Source organism: Chiloscyllium punctatum, chromosome 26, assembly GCF_047496795.1.
Source record: "Chiloscyllium punctatum isolate Juve2018m chromosome 26, sChiPun1.3, whole genome shotgun sequence".
In the NCBI taxonomy this organism is placed as follows: Eukaryota; Metazoa; Chordata; class Chondrichthyes; order Orectolobiformes; family Hemiscylliidae; genus Chiloscyllium; species Chiloscyllium punctatum.
This window is the reverse complement of record NC_092764.1, coordinates 48,834,009-48,855,685: the sequence shown is the minus strand read 5'-3', so window position 1 is coordinate 48,855,685 and position 21,677 is coordinate 48,834,009.

Sequence of the window (21,677 nt, the reverse complement as noted above, 5' to 3'; positions counted from 1 at the left end):
TTTCCAGACCTGAAAATTACTGCAGTTTCTCAGTGAGAAGGAGGCCTGTGAAATTGGGGTTTCAGAAGTTCCAAACTCAGCCAGTGTTGCATAGGCGCCTCTATTGCCTCAGAGTTCCTCACCTTCCTTGGGGTCTTAACCTACCCCCCCTCCCCCACTACCATAGTGTACAGAGAGCAGCCATGGAGTTGTCCTTGCCAGTTTGACTCAATTATTTTATCTGTTGGAGACAGAAAAAACAAATTTCTCCACAATGGTGCTTGACCTGAATATTTGCTAGCATTTATTTTATTTCAGATTTCCAATATTTGTATAATTTTGCTTTTGCTCCATAAATTTGAGGCTATAACTCTTACATTGAATTTTTCTAGTAGTGGGTCTGCAACTCTACAGTGTCATGCTGTATATATAGTAGATGTTTCTATAATTTGAAAAAGGGGCTTGCCCTGGCTGAGATTGCAAACCTCAAGAAAGTTACAGAGTCATGGAGCCATAGAGATGTACAGCACAGAAAAAAGACCTTTCAGTCCAACTCGTCCATGCCAACCAGATGTCCTAAATTTGCCAGCATTTAGCCATTATCCCACTAAAGCCTTTATATTCAAATACCCCTCCAGATGCCATTTAATTGTTGTAATTGTACAAGCCTCCAAGACTTCCTCTGGCAGCTCCATTCCATACACACCCTTTAGGTACCTTTTAAATTTTTGCCCTCTGACCTTAAATCTATGTCTTCTCATTTTGATCTCCCCCACTCCAGGGAAAAGACTTTGTCTATTTACTTTATAAAATTATGAGGAGTATGGATAAACTTCTAAAGGTTGCTGCTCAACCTCCGGCAGTTCCAACAGTGAAGCACATGTTTCTACTGATAGGTACTTAACACCCCTTTCATCCACATAGCCATGAATTTGCACCTTGAAAAGATTGTGCTAACAAATATTCCTATAACTTACATACTGTAAAGAAATACTTCAGGAATGTTCACGGGCTGATGCATCTATTACTAAGTGTTGTAATCGTGCTTTGTTCCAAATTCTACCAAATTTTACCTTGCATAAACTGATGCAAAACCTAGCTCCTCCACAGCAAGCCGGTTCACCATCACCCAAGGATCAATGACATATAATCGTGCCCAGATTAGAAACACTTTAAATTTAAAATTCTCATTCTTGTTTTCAAGTTTCTGAATGGTCTCAACACTCCTTATTGCTATCATGTCTTTTAGTCCCATAGCCTTCTAAGATAGCTGCATTCCTCCAATTTTGGCCTCTCAAGCATCCCACCTTCAAACATTCCATCATTGGCAATTGTGCCTACTGTTGTTAAGATCCCAAGCTCCGGATTCATCTCTAAACTTTTTTGAATCTCTAACTGCCTTTCTATTTCTCTTTTAAGACATTGCTTAAAACTTACCTGTTTGATCAAGAGATCGTGCCTAAATATCTTATGTGGCTCCATGTCAAATTTTATTTGATTACTTTTCAGTAAAGTACCTTGGAATATTCTAGTATCCTTTGAAGACCACATAATATAGAAGTAGGTCACTCCGCCCATTGAGTCTACTCTACCTTCAATGAGATCATGGGTACCATGATTATCCTCAACTCCATTTCCTAGCTTATCCCTATTACCCTTGATTCCCTTTCTGATTAAAAATCTGTCATGGCCTTGAATACACTTAATGACCCAGCCTTGACAGAATTCTGCAGTGAAGAATTTCTGCAGATTGACTACCCTGACCATATACGTTTCCATAAGGTTTGTACTAATTTGTCTAAACTCCAAACAATCCTCACAAGAAACTCCCTCTGTACCCAATATTAAACTAGTGAACTTTCTCTGGACTGTTACTATGGAAAATAAAGAGCATGAAAGCGTGGGAAAGGTTAAAAAATGAAGACCACTGGCAATCTGTTACAAGGGGTCTGTGGAAAGCTACGCTAGTCAAAAGGTCACTGTGGCAGGATGTGATAAGAATAGTGGAATGCTCCTTCACCAATGAGCAGAGTCAGGTTGGGGCTGAAAGGTCACTATTGTGGGATTAGATAACAACAATTAGTAAAGTCACCCTCACCTGCTAAATATCATCATGGCAGATTGGAACAGGTCATGACAATGAATATTTAATTAATAGTTAGTAGAGTCAGCTTGGGACAGGGGACTATTGTGGTAGATGGGGTAGTAAAATATCTAATCATGACATTAGAATATTGAGTAGGGTCTGGGATGGAAGACCATCGTTGCAGAGGCGGTAGTAAAATACCTAATCATGACATTGGAATAATATTAAGTAGAATGTAGGAAAAACTATAGTGGCAGAAGTTGAGAGATAATGGGAACTAACATTATTGGTTTATTGTAAATGTAGAGTGAGGTAATTCTGACTAACACAGTTGGGCATACTGATAAGCTAACAAAAACATGATAACAAAAAGGTATAAAGAGCCACGGACCCTGAGGTTCGGGGGCATTCAAGAATTCACTTTCTAAGTGTCACGGTTTTTTGTTTGCAAATAAAAGACCTATTTCTTGAAGAACTCTCCGCATCTCCAGGTGATTCTCTACATTTTCTCCACAACATTACCAATGCCAAAATATCTTTTGTTAGAGGAGTTCACAGTATTTCAGGTTTAGTTTGACAAATGCCTTGTATAATTTTAGCAAGAATTTGCTATTTTTACACTCCATTCCCTTTGGGAATAAAGACCAACATTCCACTTGCCTTCCCTATTACTCACTAAACGTGGATATATGCGTCAGGATCCCTGAAACCCTCTGTATTGCAGCTTTCTGCCAGCTTATCCCATTAAACAATGTTTTGCATTACTATTCTTCCTGTCAATGCAAAAACCTCACATTCTCCCACATTATATTGTATCTATCAGTATTTTTGCCCACTTGCTTAACCTATCTATGTCCCTCTGTGGATTGCTTGTGTCATCCTCACTCCTTAGTGGTATCCTTTTTTTTGTGCCATCTGCAAACTTGGTGATAGTACAGTCACTTCCTTCATCCAAGTCATTCTTATCAAGTTTTGTAAATAAATGTGGTCCTAACACTAATCCTCATATCTTACCACCAGTTTGTACATTGCCATCCTGAAAAAGCCTTCTTTGTCCAAAATCTCTATTTACTATTAGTTACTTAAACCTCTATCCATGCTATTATATTCATTCCAATATCATGGGCTCTTATTAAATAGCCTGATGTGCGTTAGCTTTTCAAAAACCTTATAGTATATTATATGCTCTGATTTTCCCATATCTATTCTGCTTGTTCCCTCTTTAAAGAATTCTAATAATTTGACAGGGATGATTTCCCTTTCATGAAGCTATGCTGACTCTGCTCAAAGAAATAAGTATTAGAAATACATAATATCAGCTTTACTATACCTTATAATAGATTCTAACATTTTCCCAATGACAGACGTTAAGCTAACTGGCTGTTTTTGTCTCTGTCCCATTTTAAATAAGTATGTTACCTTGGCAACTTTCTAATCGTCTGAAGATACAAGTTATTGTTAACAATTTCGTCTGTAATTTGGTTCTGGTAGAATCACCTTATAGCTTCCTTCCAGGGTTTGACACATTAGCATGTGCTTTAAATGCACTGTTAATTGGATACCAATTCAAGTTTTTTAGTAAATCCCGTTTAGACAATATGTTGAGAAATATTTGTTTATTTTGGCAGGAGCCCCTGGCTGAGAACATGATTACTAGGCCTGCCCCTGAAGTTAAAGAGCCAGGTAAATATTTAGTAGATGTTTATTTTGCCTATTACAAGAATATATGACTGACCCCAAGGTGTTTTCTGGATCACCTGGATCGTGGCACATTTAGAGGAGCTCGTAACAGTTGAAGAGGGTATAGTTCCAGTAGCCAGCCAGATGTACAGAATTGAAATATTGCTGTCATATGTAACTTGCTTAAAACGGGAGCATTGTATGAGCTGACAGAGTGACCCATATATCTTGATACACCTGATGGTCACAGGCCAGCCGAATATTAATGGACTGGGCCCATTTCCTATCCATATATGATGCAGCCTCCATGAATGGGATTCTTCTTAAGTATCAGTAGCACGCTGTTCTTGGAGGGGGGAAGAGGGGGGGTGGAGGGGGGAAGAGGGGGGGGGGGAGGGGGGGTGGAGGGGGGAAGAGGGGGGGGAGGGGGGGGGAGGGGGGGGGGGAGGGGAGGGGGGGGGAGGGGGGGGGGAGGGGGGGGGGGAGGGGAGGGGGGGGGGAGGGGAGGGGGGGGGGAGGGAGGTGGGGGGGGAGGGGGGGGGGAGGGGGGAAGAGGGGGGAAGAGGGGGGAAGAGGGGGGAAGAGGGGGGGGAGAGGGGGGAAGAGGGGGGGGGGGAGGGGGGAAGAGGGGGGGGGGAGGGGGGAAGAGGGGGGAAGAGGGGGGGGGGAGGGGGGAAGAGGGGGGGGGGAGGGGGGAAGAGGGGGGGGGGAGGGGGGAAGAGGGGGGGGGAGGGGGGAAGAGGGGGGGGGAGGGGGGAAGAGGGGGGGGAGGGGGAAGAGGGGGGGGGAGGGGGGAAGGGGGGGGGGAGGGGGGGGGAGGGGGAAGGGGGGGGGGAGAGGGGGAAGGGGGGGAGAGGGGGAGGGGGGAAGAGGGGGGGGGGGGGGGGGAGGGGGGAAGAGGGGGAAGAGGGGGGGGAGGGGGGAAGAGGGGGGGGGGAGGGGGGGAGGGGGGGGAGGGGGGGAGGGGGGGGAGGGGGGAAGGGGGGGGAGGGGGGAAGGGGGGGGGGAGAGGGGGAAGGGGGGAGAGGGGGAGGGGGGGGGGAGGGGGGAAGAGGGGGGGGGGGGAAGGGGGGGGAAGGGGGGGGGAAGGGGGGGGAAGGGGGGGGGGGAGGGGGGAAGGGGGGGGGGAGGGGGGGAGGGGGGAAGGGGGGGGGAAGGGGGGGGGAAAGGGGGGGGGAGGGAGGGGGGGGGAGGAGGGGGGGGGGAGGAGGGGGGGGGGAAAGGGGGGGGGGAAGGGGGGGGGGAGGGGGGGGGAGGGGGGGGGGAGGGGGGGGGGAGGGGGGGGGAAGGGGGGGGGGAGGGGGGGGGAAGGGGGGGGGAAGGGGGGGGGGAGGGAGGGGGGGGGGGGGGAGGGGGGGGAGGAGGGGGGGGGGAGGGGGGGGGAGGAGGGGGGGGAGGAGGGGGGGGGGGAGGGGGGGAGGAGGGGGGGGAGGGGGGGAAAGGGGGGGGGGAAAGGGGGGGAAAGGGGGGGGGGAAGGGGGGGGGAGGGGGGGGAGGGGGGGGAAAGGGGGGGGGGAGAAGGGGGGGGAAGGGGGGAGGGGGGGGGAAGGGGGGGGGGAGGGGGGGGAGGGGGGGGGAAGGGGGGGGGAGGGGGGGGGGAAGGGGGGGGGGAGGGGGGGGGGAAGGGGGGGGGGAAGGGGGGGGAGGGGGGGGGGGAAGGGGGGGGAGGGGGGGGGGGAAGGGGGGGGGGAGGGGGGGGGAGGGGGGGGGGAGGGGGGGGGGAGAGGGGGGAAGGGGGGGGGGAAGGGGGGGGAGGAAGGGGGGAGAGAGAAGGGGGGGAGAGAGAAGGGGGGGGAAGGGGGGGGGGAGGGGGGGGGAGGGGGGGGGAAAGGGGGGGGGAGAAGGGGGGGAAGGGGGGGGAAGGGGGGGGGAGAGAGAAGGGGGGAAGGGGGGGGGAGAGGAGGGGGGGAGAGAGAAGGGGGGGAAGGGGGGGAGAGAGAAGGGGGGAGGGGGGAAGGGGCGGGAGGGGGGAAGGGGCGGGAGGGGGGGGGGAGGTGGGGGAGGGGGGGGGGGGGAGGTGGGGGAGGGGGGGGAGGGGGGGGGAGGTGGGGGAGGGGGGGGGGGGGAGGTGGGGGAGGGGGGGGGGGGGGAGGTGGGGGAGGGGGGGGGGAGGTGGGGGAGGGGGGGGGGAGGTGGGGGAGGGGGGGGAGGGGGGGAGGGGGGGGAGGGGGGGAGGGGCGGGAGGGGGGGGGGAGGGGGGGGAGGGGGGGAGGGGGGGAGGGGGGGAGGGGCGGGAGGGGGGGGGGGAGGGGCGGGGGGGGGGGAGGTGGGGGAGGGGCTGGGGGGGAGGAGGGGGGGGGAGGGGGGGGAGGAGGGGGGGGGAGGAGGGGGGGGGAGGGGGGGGAAAGGGGGGGGGGAAAGGGGGGGGGGGAAGGGGGGGGGGGGAAGGGGGGGGGGGAGGGGGGGGGAAAGGGGGGGGGAGAAGGGGGGGGAGGGGGGGGGAGGGGGGGGGGAAGGGGGGGGGGAGGGGGGGGGAGGGGGGGGGGGAAGGGGGGGAGGAAGGGGGGAGAGAGAAGGGGGGGAGAGAGAAGGGGGGGGAAGGGGGGGGGGAGGGGGGGGGGGAGGGGGGGGAAGGGGGGGGGAGGGGGGGGAAAGGGGGGGGGAGAAGGGGGGGGAAGGGGGGGAAGGGGGGGGGAGAGAGAAGGGGGGGAAGGGGGGGGGAGAGGAGGGGGGGAGAGAGAAGGGGGGGAAGGGGGGGAGAGAGATGGGGGGAGGGGGGAAGGGGCGGGAGGGGGGAAGGGGCGGGAGGGGGGAAGGGGCGGGAGGGGGGGGAGGGGCGGGAGGGGGGGGGGAGGTGGGGGAGGGGGGGGGGGGAGGTGGGGGAGGGGGGGGAGGGGGGGGGGGGAGGTGGGGGAGGGGGGGGGAGGGGGGGGGGAGGTGGGGGAGGGGGGGGGGGGAGGTGGGGGAGGGGGGGAGGGGGGGGAGGGGGGGGAGGGGGGGAGGGGCGGGAGGGGGGGGGGAGGGGGGGGAGGGGGGGGAGGGGCGGGAGGGGGGGGGGAGGGGCGGGGGGGGAGGTGGGGGAGGGGCTGGGGGGGAGGGGCGGGGGAGGGAGGTGGGGGAGGGGCGGGGGGGGAGGTGGGGGAGGGGGGGAGGGGGGAGGGGGAGGGGGGAGGTGGGGGAGGGGGGGAGGGGGGAGGTGGGGGAGGGGGGGAGTGGGGGAGGGGGGGGAGGAGGAGGGGGGAGGAGGAGGGGGGAGGGGGAGGGGGGAGGTGGGGGAGGGAGGGAGGGAGAAGGGAGGGAGGGAGAAGGGGGGGAGGGAGAAGGGGGGGGAGGGGGGAGGGAGAAGGGGGGGAGGGGGGAGGGAGAAGGGGGGGAGGGGGGGAGGGAGAAGGGGGGGAGGGAGAAGGGGGGGAGGGGGGGAGGGAGAAGGGGGGGGAGGGGGGGAGGGAGAAGGGGGGGGAGGGGGGGAGGGAGAAGGGGGGGGAGGGGGGGAGGGAGAAGGGGGGGAGGGGGGGAGGGAGAAGGGGGGAGGGGGGGAGGGAGAAGGGGGGGGAGGGGGGAGGGAGAAGGGGGGGAGAGAGAAGGGGGGAGGGGGGGAGGGGGGGGAGGAGAGGGGGGGGAGGGGGGGGGAGAAGGGCGGGGAGGGGGGAGGGAGAAGGGGGGGAGAGAGAAGGGGGAGAGAGAAGGGGGGGAGGGGGGGAGGGGGGGGAGGAGAGGGGGGGGAGGGGGGGGAGGAGAGGGGGGGGGAGGGGGGGGAGGAGAGGGGGGGGAGGAGAGGGGGGGGAGGGGGGGGAGAAGGGGGGGAGAAGGGGGGGAGGGGGGGTGGGGTGGAGGAGGAGGGAGAGATAGTCAGTCACACTGTAGAAAACAACTTTGTAACAAGGGCCACTGACATCTGGATGTATTCTGATGCATTTGCAACAGTGTTTAGCTTTGTGCTGTAGACCGAGACACATTGCAGTTTCCTGCATTTACAACCTGGAAGGATCCAGATACATTGCAGCTTCTGGCTTTGGGGATCTTCTGAAGAAGGCATGCACAATGCAAATACTTCCTCTGCAGTCACAACAAGTGTCATCTCTCTAATCAACTGCCCGTGTTTCTACATGGCGATCAGCTATTGGAATTCATTGGGAAATGGATAACTGATCTTTCCAGCATTTTGAAAGAAGGCTTGAGAAGTTTCGGAGAAATGATGTTTGAGTCTTCTCAAATGATAATGTTAACATTGGATCATGTGAATAATGGAGGCTGACTCACTAATAATGGAAGGAAGAATGAGTGACAACAATAGAGATAATTAGCACAAACAGCATCAATATAAACATCCACATAGAATTGCATCCAATGGTCTTATTTAAGCAATCAATCAATCTGCTACCCAGAACAATACAAGCAGCAAGCCATTGCACATGAAACCACCATAAATGTTAACAGCTTGTTTAAATCCATCCTTGCATCCTTCAGTAGGTGTCTACTTCTCATACATAATATAATAGCAAGCAGAAACAGCCCTCATGAACTCAGAGATTCTGCTGTCTTGCTGCGCAATTTGTCCCAAAATGTGTCTCAACCAATCTACTTTTCAACCTGTTGGCCTTAGTCCAGCTGTGAGCACTCAGGCTTTTGAGTCATAAGGTTTGGAACCAAGTCCTGTATCAGGTCTTGGGTACAAAAATCAAGTCTGACGTTCAGTCGAATACTGAAGGAATGTTACACTGGAGAATCAGCCTTGATAAATCCCTCAGTATATTTTGAATAGTACAGGAAATACTCCCAATAGCAGAGCCCATATTTATCCCTCAATCAATAATCCAGGTTATCCGGTTATTATAAAATTGTAGTTTGTAGTGTATAAATTGTATTCTGTCTTTCATTCATTACAATAGCATTTAATTGGGTCTAAAGCACTTTAGGAAGTCCTGTGTCCATGAAATATGCTGTACAAATGTATGACTTTCAAGATTAGAAAGGATGGAAAGTTGCCATAGTCCTAAAAGACCATAGTGGTTTACCCTGAGGTCACTATACCTCAGGTGAGGGGAGAAGTTGAGAAGGACAGTCCCCCATGGTAACCTCAACTGGTTCAGGAATAGAACACACACTGTTGGCATCACTCTGCATCACAAACCAGCCACAATATCCTTCTGAATGCATTTTGTAGATCCGAAAAAGGTTACAGTTCTATTTCAGGTTTCCTAAAATAATGTTGAATGAACCACAATTTCTCAACATTACATGAAAGCATGCAAAATGATGAGATGATGCCACTACAGCTAACCTGGAGTAAAACACCTTCAAAGTTTGTACACCTCCTCCTATTTAATTTTTAATCACAGTAAATTGTACGTGCATATATTTTTAACTTGTCTATGCTCTTCTGAAGTCATTCACAATCTATCTACTTCTATTTCATCACTGCTTCCAACTTATGATCAGCCATACATATGAAAAAGTTTAAGAAATAATTCCTACGGTAGATCAGGTTCAACCTTTAAAACCATGGCATGTATTTTTTTTTGAGGACAGTAGGAAAGTGATGATACTTTTTGCTGACTTTGATGAAAATTACCCACTAAGATAGAGTCATAGAGGTCTACAGCACCAAAAAGGCTCTTCAGCTCATTGCTTCCACACCAGTCAAGTCTAACTGTCCTGTGTGGATTTTAACTGTCCTGACATTAACTGTATTTAGATATCGGCTATGGCAGTGGTAATACTGGTGGTCATGGGGAAGACGGTGATGTCTGTTGTCCAGCAATGATGATGTCATCAACCAGCCGAAACAGCGAATCAAATTTAAAAATTCTCATAGCAAACCCACAAATTATCCGTGAATTATTTAATAACCGAAAAGAAATCAAAAGAAAAATCAAGACATGCACATGGGGTTAGAATAAAAACTGAAATGTCACTTTTAAAAACAATTTAATCAATAAATAAGAATGATGCAAGGTCTTTAGTTCAAAGGGATTTGAGTACAGAAATAAAAATCTTGGTACAGTTGTATCTAGAATACTGCATAGAATTTGGTCTCTCTTTAAGGATTACTAGCATTGGAGGGGTTACAGTGAATGTTCACTAAATTCATTCCTGGGATAAGAAGATTTTCCAATGTTGAGAGGCTACGTGAATTGTGCCTATGTTCCCTGGATATAGGAAGAATAAGATTAGATCTAATTGAAACATACAAGAGACTATGGGCTCATTGGAAGAGCGATTGCTTCACATATTCTTTCACAAGAAATAAATATCGCAGGCTAAACCTGCATTTATTGCCCACCCCTAATTGCCCTAAAGGTGGTGGCACACATTCCAAAACATAAGCAGCAGTTCCTAAAGCATAAAACAGTACTGTACAGGAAACAGGCACTTTGGCACCCTCCATGTCTGCGCTCACCACGATGCCATTCTAAACCAATCCCATCTGTTTGTATATGGTCCTTGTTCCTCTATTCCCTGACTGTTCATGTGTCTTTCTAAATGCCTCTTACCACCCTCGGTGTGAAATACTTGCCTAGCAAATCTCCTTTGAACTTCCCTCCTCTGACCTTAAAACTATGCCCCTCAATATTTGACATTTCCACCCTGGGAAAAAATCCACCTTATCTATACCTCTCATCATTTTATATATTCTATCAAGTTGCTCCTCAGCTTCTGACACTTCAGCAAAAACAATGCAAGTTTGTCCAACCTCTCCTTATAGAAAATATATTCCAATCCAGACAATTTTTTGGTAAAACTCTTTTGTAGCCTCTCCAAAGACTCCACATTCTTCCTACAGTGTATTGAGTGCAACGGCTCACAATACCCCAAATGTGTGCCTCAGCAAAGTTTTATACAGCTGCAACATGACTCACAAACCTTTATACTCAATGCCCCAACTGATGAAGGCAAGCATGCTGTATACCTTGGTTAAAGTGAGGACTACAGATGCTGGAGATTAGAGTGGTGCTGGAAAAGCACAGCAGGTCAGGCAGCATCCAAGGAGCAGGAAAATCAACGTTTCAGGCAGGAGCGCTTCATTCCTGATGAAGGGCTCCTACCCGAAACGTTGATTTTCCTGCTCCTCGGATGTCGCCTGACCTGCTGTGCTATTCCAGCACCACTCTAATGCTGTATACCTTGTTAACCACTTTATCCACTGGTGTTGCAGTTTTCAGGGAGCTATAGACTTGCACCCCAAAATCTCACTGTATATCAATGCTCCTCAGGGTCCTTCTCTTGCATTTGACCGCCCACATTGCAGCACCTCACACTTGTCTGGATTAAATTCAGTCTGCCATTTCTCTGCCCAACTTTCCAACTGACATATATTCTGCTATATTCTTTGCAACCTTCCTCACTATCCACAACTCCACCAATTTTTGTGTTCTTTGCAAAATTGATCAGACTACCTGTATTTTCATCGAATTCATTTACCTATATTACAAACAACACGCATTGTAGGTGCACCCAAAGTACAGATAGGAAGCAAGTTCCACGATTTTGACCCAGCAACAATAAATGGACAGCGATGCAGATCAAGTCAGAATTGTTTGCAGCTTGGAGGGGAACTTTCAGGTGATAGTGTTCCTATGCATTTGCTGTCCTTGTAGGTGGTTAAGGTAGTTGGTTTGCAAAATGTGGTAAAAGGAACCTTGGTGAGATACTGCAGTGCATCTTGTAGTTAGTACACACTGCTGTTACTGCAGATGCCGATGTTGGACTGCGGTGAACAAAGTTAAAAATCACACAGCACCAGGTTTTCTTGGAAGTACGAGTGTTCAGAGCACTGCTCCTTTGTCAAGTAGCCAACTATCTGATGAAGGAGCAGTGGTCCAAAAGCTTGTTAACAGAGAGAGAGAGAGAGAGAGGACTGCAGATCAGAGTTGAAAAGTGTGGTGCTAGAAAAGCACAGCAGGTCAGGCAGCATCCAAGGAGAGCAGGAGAATTGATGTTTCAGGCACAATCCCTTCATGAGGAATATTTGGGTTTTGGGGGGGGGGGGGGGAGAACAGCTCCCTTCCCTTAACCTCCACATTCCTGATGAAGGGATCGTGCCCGAAACATCAAAGATTAGATTACTTACAGTGTGGAAACAGGCCCTTCGGCCCAACAAGTCCACACCGCCCCACCGAAGCGCAACCCACCCATACCCCTAAATCTACCCCTTACCTAACACTACGGGCAATTTAGCATGGCCAATTCACCTGACCTGCACATCTCCGGAGCAATCGGAGGAAACCCACACAGACACGAGGAGAACGTGCAAACTCCACACAGAGAGTCGCCTGAGGCGGGAATTGAACCTGGGTCTCTGGCGCTGTGAGGCAGCAGTGCTAACCACTGTGCCACCGTGTCGCCCACAAAGCTCCTGCTCCTGCTCCTCAGATGCTGCCTGACCTGCTGTACTTTTCCAGCATCACACTTTTCAAAACTGCTGTTACTGTTTGTGCAGGAATGAATATTTCAAGTAGTGGATGGAATAACAATGAAGTGTCTGAATAATGGAGAGTTTCTTGAGGGTTGCTGGAACTGGACTCATCCAGCCAACTGTAGAGTATTGAAACACAAAGTGCTGGTGAAACGCAGCAGGTTTGGCAGCACATGGAGAGAGAGAGGCAGAGTGAATGTTTTGAGTCCAGTGATTCTTCATCAGAACTGAAAATAGCTGGGGTATGGTGTATCTATGCTAATGATGAGGGTGGGGAGAGACGAGAGTATAGGGACATAGTACCCAGAAAAAGAGAAAAAAGAATTGGCAAACATGGACAGCAATGGTTCAAGAGGCAGGCCACCACATCTTTGAGGTCATCTAGGGATGAGCAACAAATGTTGGCCAGTCAGCGATGCCAAACATTTCACATCATCTCTCAGTAACAGCAGTGTGTAATAACTACAAGATGCACCGCAGTATCTCACATTTCACAACTCAATACAAAAAAACGGGATTGCTGATGATAAGCCGGGAGAGAGGTAATTACTAGGAGGGTGGTAACAACAAGTGTAAGTGTTTGAGAATGGGTTGGCTGTACTCATGCAACCCACACACAACAATTCTAAAGAGGGGTCACTGGACCTGAAGTGTTAAGTCTGATTTCTCTCCACAGGCGCTGCCAGGCCTGCTGAGTTTTCCCAGCAATTTCTGTTTTTGTTTGAGATTTTCAGCATCTCAGATCTTTGATGTGTGTTTTTTTATCACAACAGGACTTAGAGGTTTGTGGGAAGGAAACAAACAGGGAAAGGGGTATTCACGTTCTGAAATTAATAAACTCAACACTGCGTACTGAAGGACGTAAAAATACCAAGGCCGTGAGGTGTTGTTCCTCCAGTTTGCGTTGAGCCTCGCTGGAGCACCGCAGCACACCTGACGTGGAAATGTTGGCATGGGAACACAGTGGAGTTTTGAAGTTACAGATAACTGGAATCTCAGTCATTTTTATGGACAGAATATAGGTGTTCTGCAAAGCGGTCATGCAGTCTACATTTCATCGCCCCATTGTAGAGGAGACCACTTTGTGAGCAGTGAATACGGTAGACTAAATTGAGTAAAGTGTGATCTTATTGAAGTTTATAAAATCATGAAAGGCCTGGATAGGATGTATAACCACGGTTCTTTTCCCCAGGTTACAGGAGTTCAAAACTAGGTTTAAGGGGAGAGGGGAAACATTTGAAAGGGACCTAAGGGGCAACATTTTCATGCAGAGTATGGAAATGAACTGCTAGAGGTGGTAATAGAGGCTGGTGCAATTACAACATTTAAAAGACATCTGGATGGATAGGAAAGGTTTAGACGGATTTGGGCCAAATGCTGGCAAAATGGGATACATTAATGTAGAATATCTGGTTGGCAAGAACGAGTAGACCAAAGAATCTGATTCCATGTGCCAGTAAATTGCTGCTTTACCAGGAAGTTGTGCCTGGGGTCTTGAATAGAGAGGAGGCTGGAAGCGTTGTGAACACTTAAAATTCCCGATCCCAGAGGCTACTTTTAAAGGTGGGATGAGATGATTTTTGGTGTTTCAGGAAATAAAGCAAATTGGCAATGGGTGTGAAAAGTAGAGTTGCAAGATAAGATTGTAATGAATGGCAGAGCAAAATTGATGAGATGTATAAATTACTCCTGCTCCTTTTCCTTGTGATAATTTTAACAATTTATTTTAAAAATAAAAATTATTGAGATTTGGCATTCCAAAAATATTAAGTTGACATATCAGGGGGTCATCTTCTCTGTGCATATTTCAGATATCTCTTTCTAAAACATCTCATTTCACTGCACTTCTAATTACTCCAGTTTCATAGTCATTGCAACTTCATCTTCTAGACTAATATTTCTCTTCAATTTTGCTCAACATTGTACAGCTTGTGCTTACCTGATCATCCAGCAGAGGGAGCAACATGTCCAATTTCTTCGTTTTGCAACTCCCAGACTGAACAGCAGACTGATGGGATATTCTGCAATATCCTGCTGCCAGTCGGAAATGTGAACAGTGACCTACATTTCTGAACAAGAGGTAGATTTTATTTCACAGGAGATCTCTTTGGAAGTCACTCATTTTCATCTATGAAAACCAATGAACAGGAAATCAGAGTTTGTGTTCCTCCAGTGCACTTGCTTTGAATCAAGCTCTCTATTGGGAGTGCTGAATTACATGATTTCCACTATTATCTGACCTTTACCATTACTTGATACTGCTGCATGGCAAAAGCTATTGGCAACGTTTTCTGTTCAAATTACGATGGCATTAAGCTTCTGTTACTTAATATCGCAATGAAACATCATGTGTGTATTTGCTGAGATTGTCTTGTAGCTCACAGTAGAAAGGTTTGCCTCTAAAACATTGCAGTTGCTTGTGCTTTGGAAGCCTCAAACTGAAGAGAATCTGTTCCAGATGCTTTTGGCCACTTCAGGCATGGCCTCTCAATGACTGTCAGTGCTCGAGCCCTAGCATGCCGTGCATCTACTAGGAAAATTAGTCAGTGGACCAGTATGTAAAATATCTTCCAATAATGTGCACCAAATCAGTCTCCCCTTCTCGGGTTTGCTTAGGTCCAATTATTGTCCTCTCCCAATTATTCCCACTGAATCAGTGCTCAGCTGATTCTTGCGCTTGGCAGAGGCCACAATGCCTTCAACCTGAGACAGCGAACTGTACGTATAATCCTTGAGCCATTATGACGAACACTCCATTCCTGGCCTGACTGGCATTCAAATAAACATACAACATTAAAGGTAGAAATTTTGACTGACCTCTGCAGATACAGATTAGTGGAGGTACTGTACTCTGTATTTTTGGAGGAGTTTTGCGAACATTTTGCACTTTCAAGGGAGCGGGTCAGATTTTCACAGGGCGGCTAGGGGAGTTGTTTGGCCTGTCAGGAACAAGTCTGCTTCAGTAAAGAGGATAAGAGTTGTTTTTCGCATTGGGCATTAAGTACAGGCTGCACAGACAGGAACGATTACAGAGAGAGAGTAGAACACCTATTCTTTAGAGATTTTCTCTCTCTACCTCAACCTGGAGAAATGAGTGCAGCACCTGTGTTTCACCAAGGGGATAACATAAAAACATAGAAAATAGAAACAGGAGTAGGCCATTCCTCCCCTCAAGTATGCTCTGACCTTTATTATGTTCATGGCTGACCATTAAACTCAATACCCTAATCCCACTCCTCCTTTCCCCCATATTCCTGATTTCTTTAGCCAAAAGAGCAACATCTACCTCCTTCTTGAACAGGTAGTGAGTTTCATCACCTAATACGACCCGACCAACATTCACACAGCAATATGAGAACAGCATTGCTTGTGACCATTAGGGTCACCATTGCCCTCAATTTTTACATCATTCGCAACTTCCAAGCACACAGGTGACAGGAGCAATATTTCAGTTTATCAACCATATTATCCATCAGGCAGATCAGATACTCTATATAGGAGACTTTCAACCTTTTCATTAATTAAACAGCAGGTAGATGGTGTTTGTAGATATATTAAGGCTGTAGGATTCCCAATGGTGTAGCGTTGAACTGATACTCATACAGTCTGATGAGTGCTATCATGTGTCAAAGGACAAATAATCAATGGTTACCACTCTAGTTGTTGTGAGATCATGACTGAATATTACCACTGAATGTATTTTGTCCTGGTAGCAGCAACAATCGTTCATGCTGAGATTGTACCTACAATCCTTGGGCCAGAATGAAGAACTATAGGCTGGTGGCTGGGAAATGAGGGGTTTCCAGTAAATACTAGTATAAAAACTCCACTGTGACTCAAACATGTAAACAGCTGCCTATAAAAGAAACAATCCATCAGGTTCCCTAAAGCAACAGCTCCTCCTGCTTGAGCCAATTGAAGATGCCCTACAATGTACATTAAGTATTACTTAACCTATGATGAGGGCACAGCACCTGTCACCAGACACATGGAGGCCACTTCAGGAGACCAACCAAGAGGAGACAAGGAGACGTAGTGGACCGATTCTTCCAGACATTCATGAGTGAATTACAGAGATGCTGGTTCTGCCCAGATCTCAACCCAGCTGCTCCACAATTCCCAGTTTTCAATCTGTCTTGGGCCAGCGTAGAGTCTTTGGCAAAAATACTTAAGTAATAATCACCAGCCAAAAGAACAATCCATACTTACTTTATCCAACAACACTGATGATAATATCCTCAAAACTTAACAGGTCACACTATCAAGCATCTTTGCCTGGGCCAAGTACTCCTTTGCAGTGCTACCCTAGTGTTTACAGTGTGGCTAGTGGAAGGCTGCTAACTTTCAATGGGGAGGGCTGCAGAAGGTCCGTCCAGAGGGCATTGTTCCAAGATCAATTTGAATAATGAGTAACTGTCAACATGTCATTTGATCCTGTACAGTGATACAATGAGCTTTTGTTCATAAGGTAACCACTTCTACTCGGACCTGTACTGAAAGAAAATTGAGAACTTTCTTATTTCCATTAGTTTTTGATTCAAACCTAGGTTCCTGCAGCAAAAAGCATTCCAGTCGACTTTGCTTTCCATTGCTTGCTATGAAGAAATATGCAATATATACAGACTTGTACAATTTTTTTTCACAACAGTACGTAACTTCAACATTAATGATAGATTTTGAGGTCAGCAATCAAGCACCACAATACCCTGAGAAAGTTCTCTTCAAAGAAGTACAGATTTCTGTAGCATAAATTACTGTATTTGACATTTTATTTGATGCCAAGTTCAAACCATTGACCTCCAAGGGTCAGGAAAATGATGTCATCAAGTGGATGAAACTGCCCATTAGTCTGGAGTCATCTCATTAACCAGGAGTAAAAGTTCAACTTTCCACTTTTGATATGAAATATTTTAAAGTAAACAGAAAAAAAATGATATTTCAACTATTTTAATCCATATATCAAAATGGAGAAATTTGAAATTGAACAAATATAAAAGTTGTGTTACAGCGCCAGACTGTTTAGCAGTAAGTATAAGCATAATACACCATTTAAAAACAGTTCCAGTGCATTCAACAGGATGAAAGTTTATTAAAGTTTATTACAGTAAGATGAACAGTCCAAAAGGACAATTTTTCTTCAATTTGGTGGTTTTTAATTGCAATTCGACAGGAATTCAACAGTATATTCTTTGGGAAGTATACAATCACTAACTTCTGTATTTAACTTTGTGAGTGTAGTCTCTTTAATTTCCCATCATTTCAGAGGGTCAATTCCAGTGAATTTTAAGATGGATGAGTATTGCTGGTGAAATTAAGGCCAAAAGTATAACAGGTAAATGGAGTTCAGCTACAAATAAACAACAATCTCAACGATTGGAAGACCAGGCTCAAGAGCCAAATGGATATTTTGGTTTCTGTGTTCATGGTATTTACTTTAGTACTAAACTCAGCAATGATGACTTCACAGTATCATTACAGAATAGGAGGTGGCCATTGGCCTATCGTGCTTGTACTGGCTCTTCACTTGAGCATTACCTGGGTGTTAATTTCCTGCATTTTCCCATACTCTTGCTCACTATTTCTATCTAAATAACCATCCAGTGCCCTCAAAAACCTTAATTGAACACTTCCAGGCAATACATTCCATACCCTAACTCCTCACTCAGTGGAAATGTTTTTATCTCACATCACCTTTGTTTCTGTTGCACATCCCTTCAAATTTATGCCCCCTCATTCTTAGTCATTTTATGGGCAAAACAGTTTCGTCCCATCCAACCCGCTCATGGTTTTGAAAACCTTGATCAAACCTTCTCTCAGCCTTCTTCTCTCCAAGGAGAGAAGTCCCAACTTCTTCAATCTATCTTCGTAACTTAAGTTTCTCATTCCTGGAACCATTCTTAATGGATTTACTGCAGGAAGATTTACAGTCGATAAAGTATTGTTCAGTTCAGTACTATTCCAATTTCTCCATGTCTATGTAACTTATTAAACATGTAAGGTTATACATTGACTCAGATCTATATTTAGAAATTCTAAATAAAACTTTCATTGAGGTAATAAGGAAGAGAAGAGAGAGGGGGAGTGAATTCTACACATTCACCACCTGCTCAAAGAAATTCCTTCACATCTCAGTATTGTGTCCCTTATTCTGTAGCTAGGATACTTAGTTTGTTTCCACTAGTGACAGAATCACATCTTCTCAAAATCTAACATCAAGCCCACAGAATTAGATCACCCCTCATTCTTCTAAGCTCTAACAAATAACAGCCTAACTTATAGAGTCATGCAGCATGGAAACAGATTCTTCAGTTCAACCAGTCGATCACAAACATAATCCCAAACTAAACTAATCCCACCTGCCTGTTCCTAGCCACATCTCTCCAAACCTTTCCTAGTCATGTAAGTTTTCCAAACGTCTTTTAAACATTCTAATTGTATCCACATCCACCACTTCCTCATGCCACACACAAACCACCCTTTGCATTAAAAAAAAAGTACCCCTCAGGTCTTTTTAAATCTCTCTCCTCTCACCTTGTTTAGCTGTTCCCAATAAATCAACCACTGCATCCCAGGATTCAGCCAAGTGACGGTCTTTTGAACTGACTCCAATGCCAGTCCATTCTTTCTTAAATATGTGGCCCAAAACTGTACACAGTGCTATAGGTACAGCCTGACCACTACTCTGCACAGTTGTAACAACATTGCTGGAATTTTAAATTCTAACCGTTAGGTTTAACTCCCTTGGATGCCTTAATGTTTGAGTGGATACTCTCTATGCACTATACCACTGAAACCCTCCTTTGTAAACAATACAATCCCACCTCCTTTACCTTTTTTTTGGAAGTCTGCATACTCATGAACATGGAATTTCAAGTACTGGTCACGTTGCAACCACATCTTCGTGATAACTATCAAGTCACACTCATTCATTTCTATTTGTGCTGTTAGCTCATCTGTCTTGTTCCAAATGCTGTGTGCATATTAGAGAGACTAAGCTCTGAAATTTTATTCTTGTAACTTATTATGGTTCTAATTTCTACTGCACTCTTCTGCATATATTTTCTAGCTCTCCGGTTACACTTTGATTATTTTTACCTCTTCACTACCCACTGAGAAAGTATAGTTCACCATGATACTGATAGTTCAAATGAAGTCTGTTCCAACAGAACAGCTTACTTTGTCCCCAATACTGCCAATGCACCATTAATTGGTACACACTTCTTATATACCAAATTCTGCCAAGAATTTACTACTTTAATCTTATTTACTCTGATAATTTGCAACTGGCACAGTAATATCCAGAGATTATTACCTTTGTTATTCTACATTTTAATTTAGCCTTAAGTTGCTCGCAATTCCTCAGCAGAACTGCTTCTTTAGTTTTTACCTATGTTGTTGGAACTTATGTAGAGCACAATAACTAGATCCTTCCCTTTGCACTCTAAGTTCCTCTCCAGCTCAAAAGAAACATTCTGAACCTTGGCATCAGGAAGGTAACAGAGTCCTCTGGATTCGGTCTTTGCTGTGAAGAACAATATCTATTCCCCATATGCTGTCCCCTATTAACTCTATAAACCTTCAAAACAAAAAACAAAATTCACGATCACGGTCTTAAAATTAAGGAGTCCTCAAAATGTGCCCCTAGTTTAAGGTTCCCTTACAAGAAACATCCTTTACATTTCTGCCTTATCCAATCCATCCAGTTTTTTTTTGCTTCGGGAAGAAAACTCATTTATCTAAATATTAATAGAAATACATTAATTTATTAGAACTTTCTTCAACCCAGGAATAAGACAGCATGAACTTTCTCTAAACATTTATAAATACACATTTTTAAAGAAAGATACCAAAACTGTACAGAATACTTCAGATGTGGTCTCACTTGTACTCTGTACTGCTGAAGTAAAACTTCCTTACTTTTCTATTTGGTTCCCTTGCAATAACATAACAATACCACCTGAACCAATTTGCAATTATGATATTTTGCAATCTGATATTTTCCCACTCATAACCAATCTACATTCCTTTGGAGACTCTCTATCACCTCTTCACAATGTTTCTTTGCCCCCACTTATTTTGACATCCACAGCTACCATGTATTTAGTCCCCTTGTTAAAATCATTGATAGAATTTGCAAATAATTGAGGACCTAGCACTCATCCATTTGGTATGCAACTAGTGACAGCTTACCAACTTGAAAAAGATCCATTTATCCCTATTCCCTACTTCTTGTTAGCTAACCAACTGTTTACATTTCCCTTTAAACCATGTGCTCTTATAATGTGCAGTAACCTTTGATGTACGTATCAACATCAATTGGGTTATTTAAAGGGGCCATTTAATAAGAGTACAATTCTAAGCGTACAACTGATTTGTTTATGCAGCTTATCAAATGCCTTTTGGAAACCCAAATACACCACATCCATTGATTACCCTTGTTTTGACCATGACAAATTAAGATGCCCCTTTTTCAACACTCCCTCAGTTGATCACAGTAAATATTTAAATTTTTTTTTAGTATGCAGCTATCACATTTCAATTAAAGGTTTGCCAGATCAAAAAGCAACAAAATTACAAAGTTTAATTAAGTGAAAGAAGGACTTTATTACCTACTATCCCCAAAATAATAATAAACACATGCAACACATGTACAAACTCAGGTATAAAGTGTTTAAAAAGTAGGGAGGTACCCTAGTACAGGCAGCAAGGTAAAGACAATTGCATTTTAGAGTCCTTAATATGTTATATTTTAATTGAGGCAGTTGATGTGGACTCATACTTTGCTACAATGGCAAAATTTCTAGATCTGGATTTTGGTGAAAATGGATTGTTCCAAGATTGCTTTTTCACTGTACTCTAACTTTGAAGTTGAGACAGGGAGGGGTTTCCAGCTTCTTTTTGTGATTAATTAGTTTTTTTCCCTCTCCTTTCCATTTTTAGAATTCTAGCTGCAATTCTCTTCTAGTCCAGTTTTAACTTATCTTTCAGTATCTTGAGTTTCTACTTCTAGATGTTCCACCACCATTTTGTAATTTGTGTTTCCTGACTTTCAGACAGAACTCTACTTCAAATTGCTTAGCTATCCTCCTTAATTTTTCTAAGGACAAGGCTTTCACTTCTTCGTAAGTTACTTAATTTGTGCTTTGAAAGCATTATCAACTGGACATTTTAACACTTTTAATCTTAAGATACTTGAGAAAACCTTTTTTATGGTTTGCTTTTAAAACTGCTTTTGGAAGAACTGTTTAGTTCTTCATTCCAATTCTTTCTTTAGTGGTTTCTAATTAAACAACAAACTCCCAAACTTACTTTTGAAAATCATTACATTTGCTACTTTGCAATCTGCTGGGAACCTTTCTGAATCTAAAGAATTTTGGAAAATTATAACCAATGCACCTATGCCTTAGAATGCAGGCCAACTGATCTTGGGGATGCTACTTTCGGTCCAAGAATATTTCTAGCAGTTTTCCCTTGGCTTTAGCGATGGGTTGCAAGTTCATCCCTCCCACCATCTCTTGATTTTCAGGTTCCTTTGGAAGACTTCTACTGAGTAGACAAATTAACTGCTCAAAATCT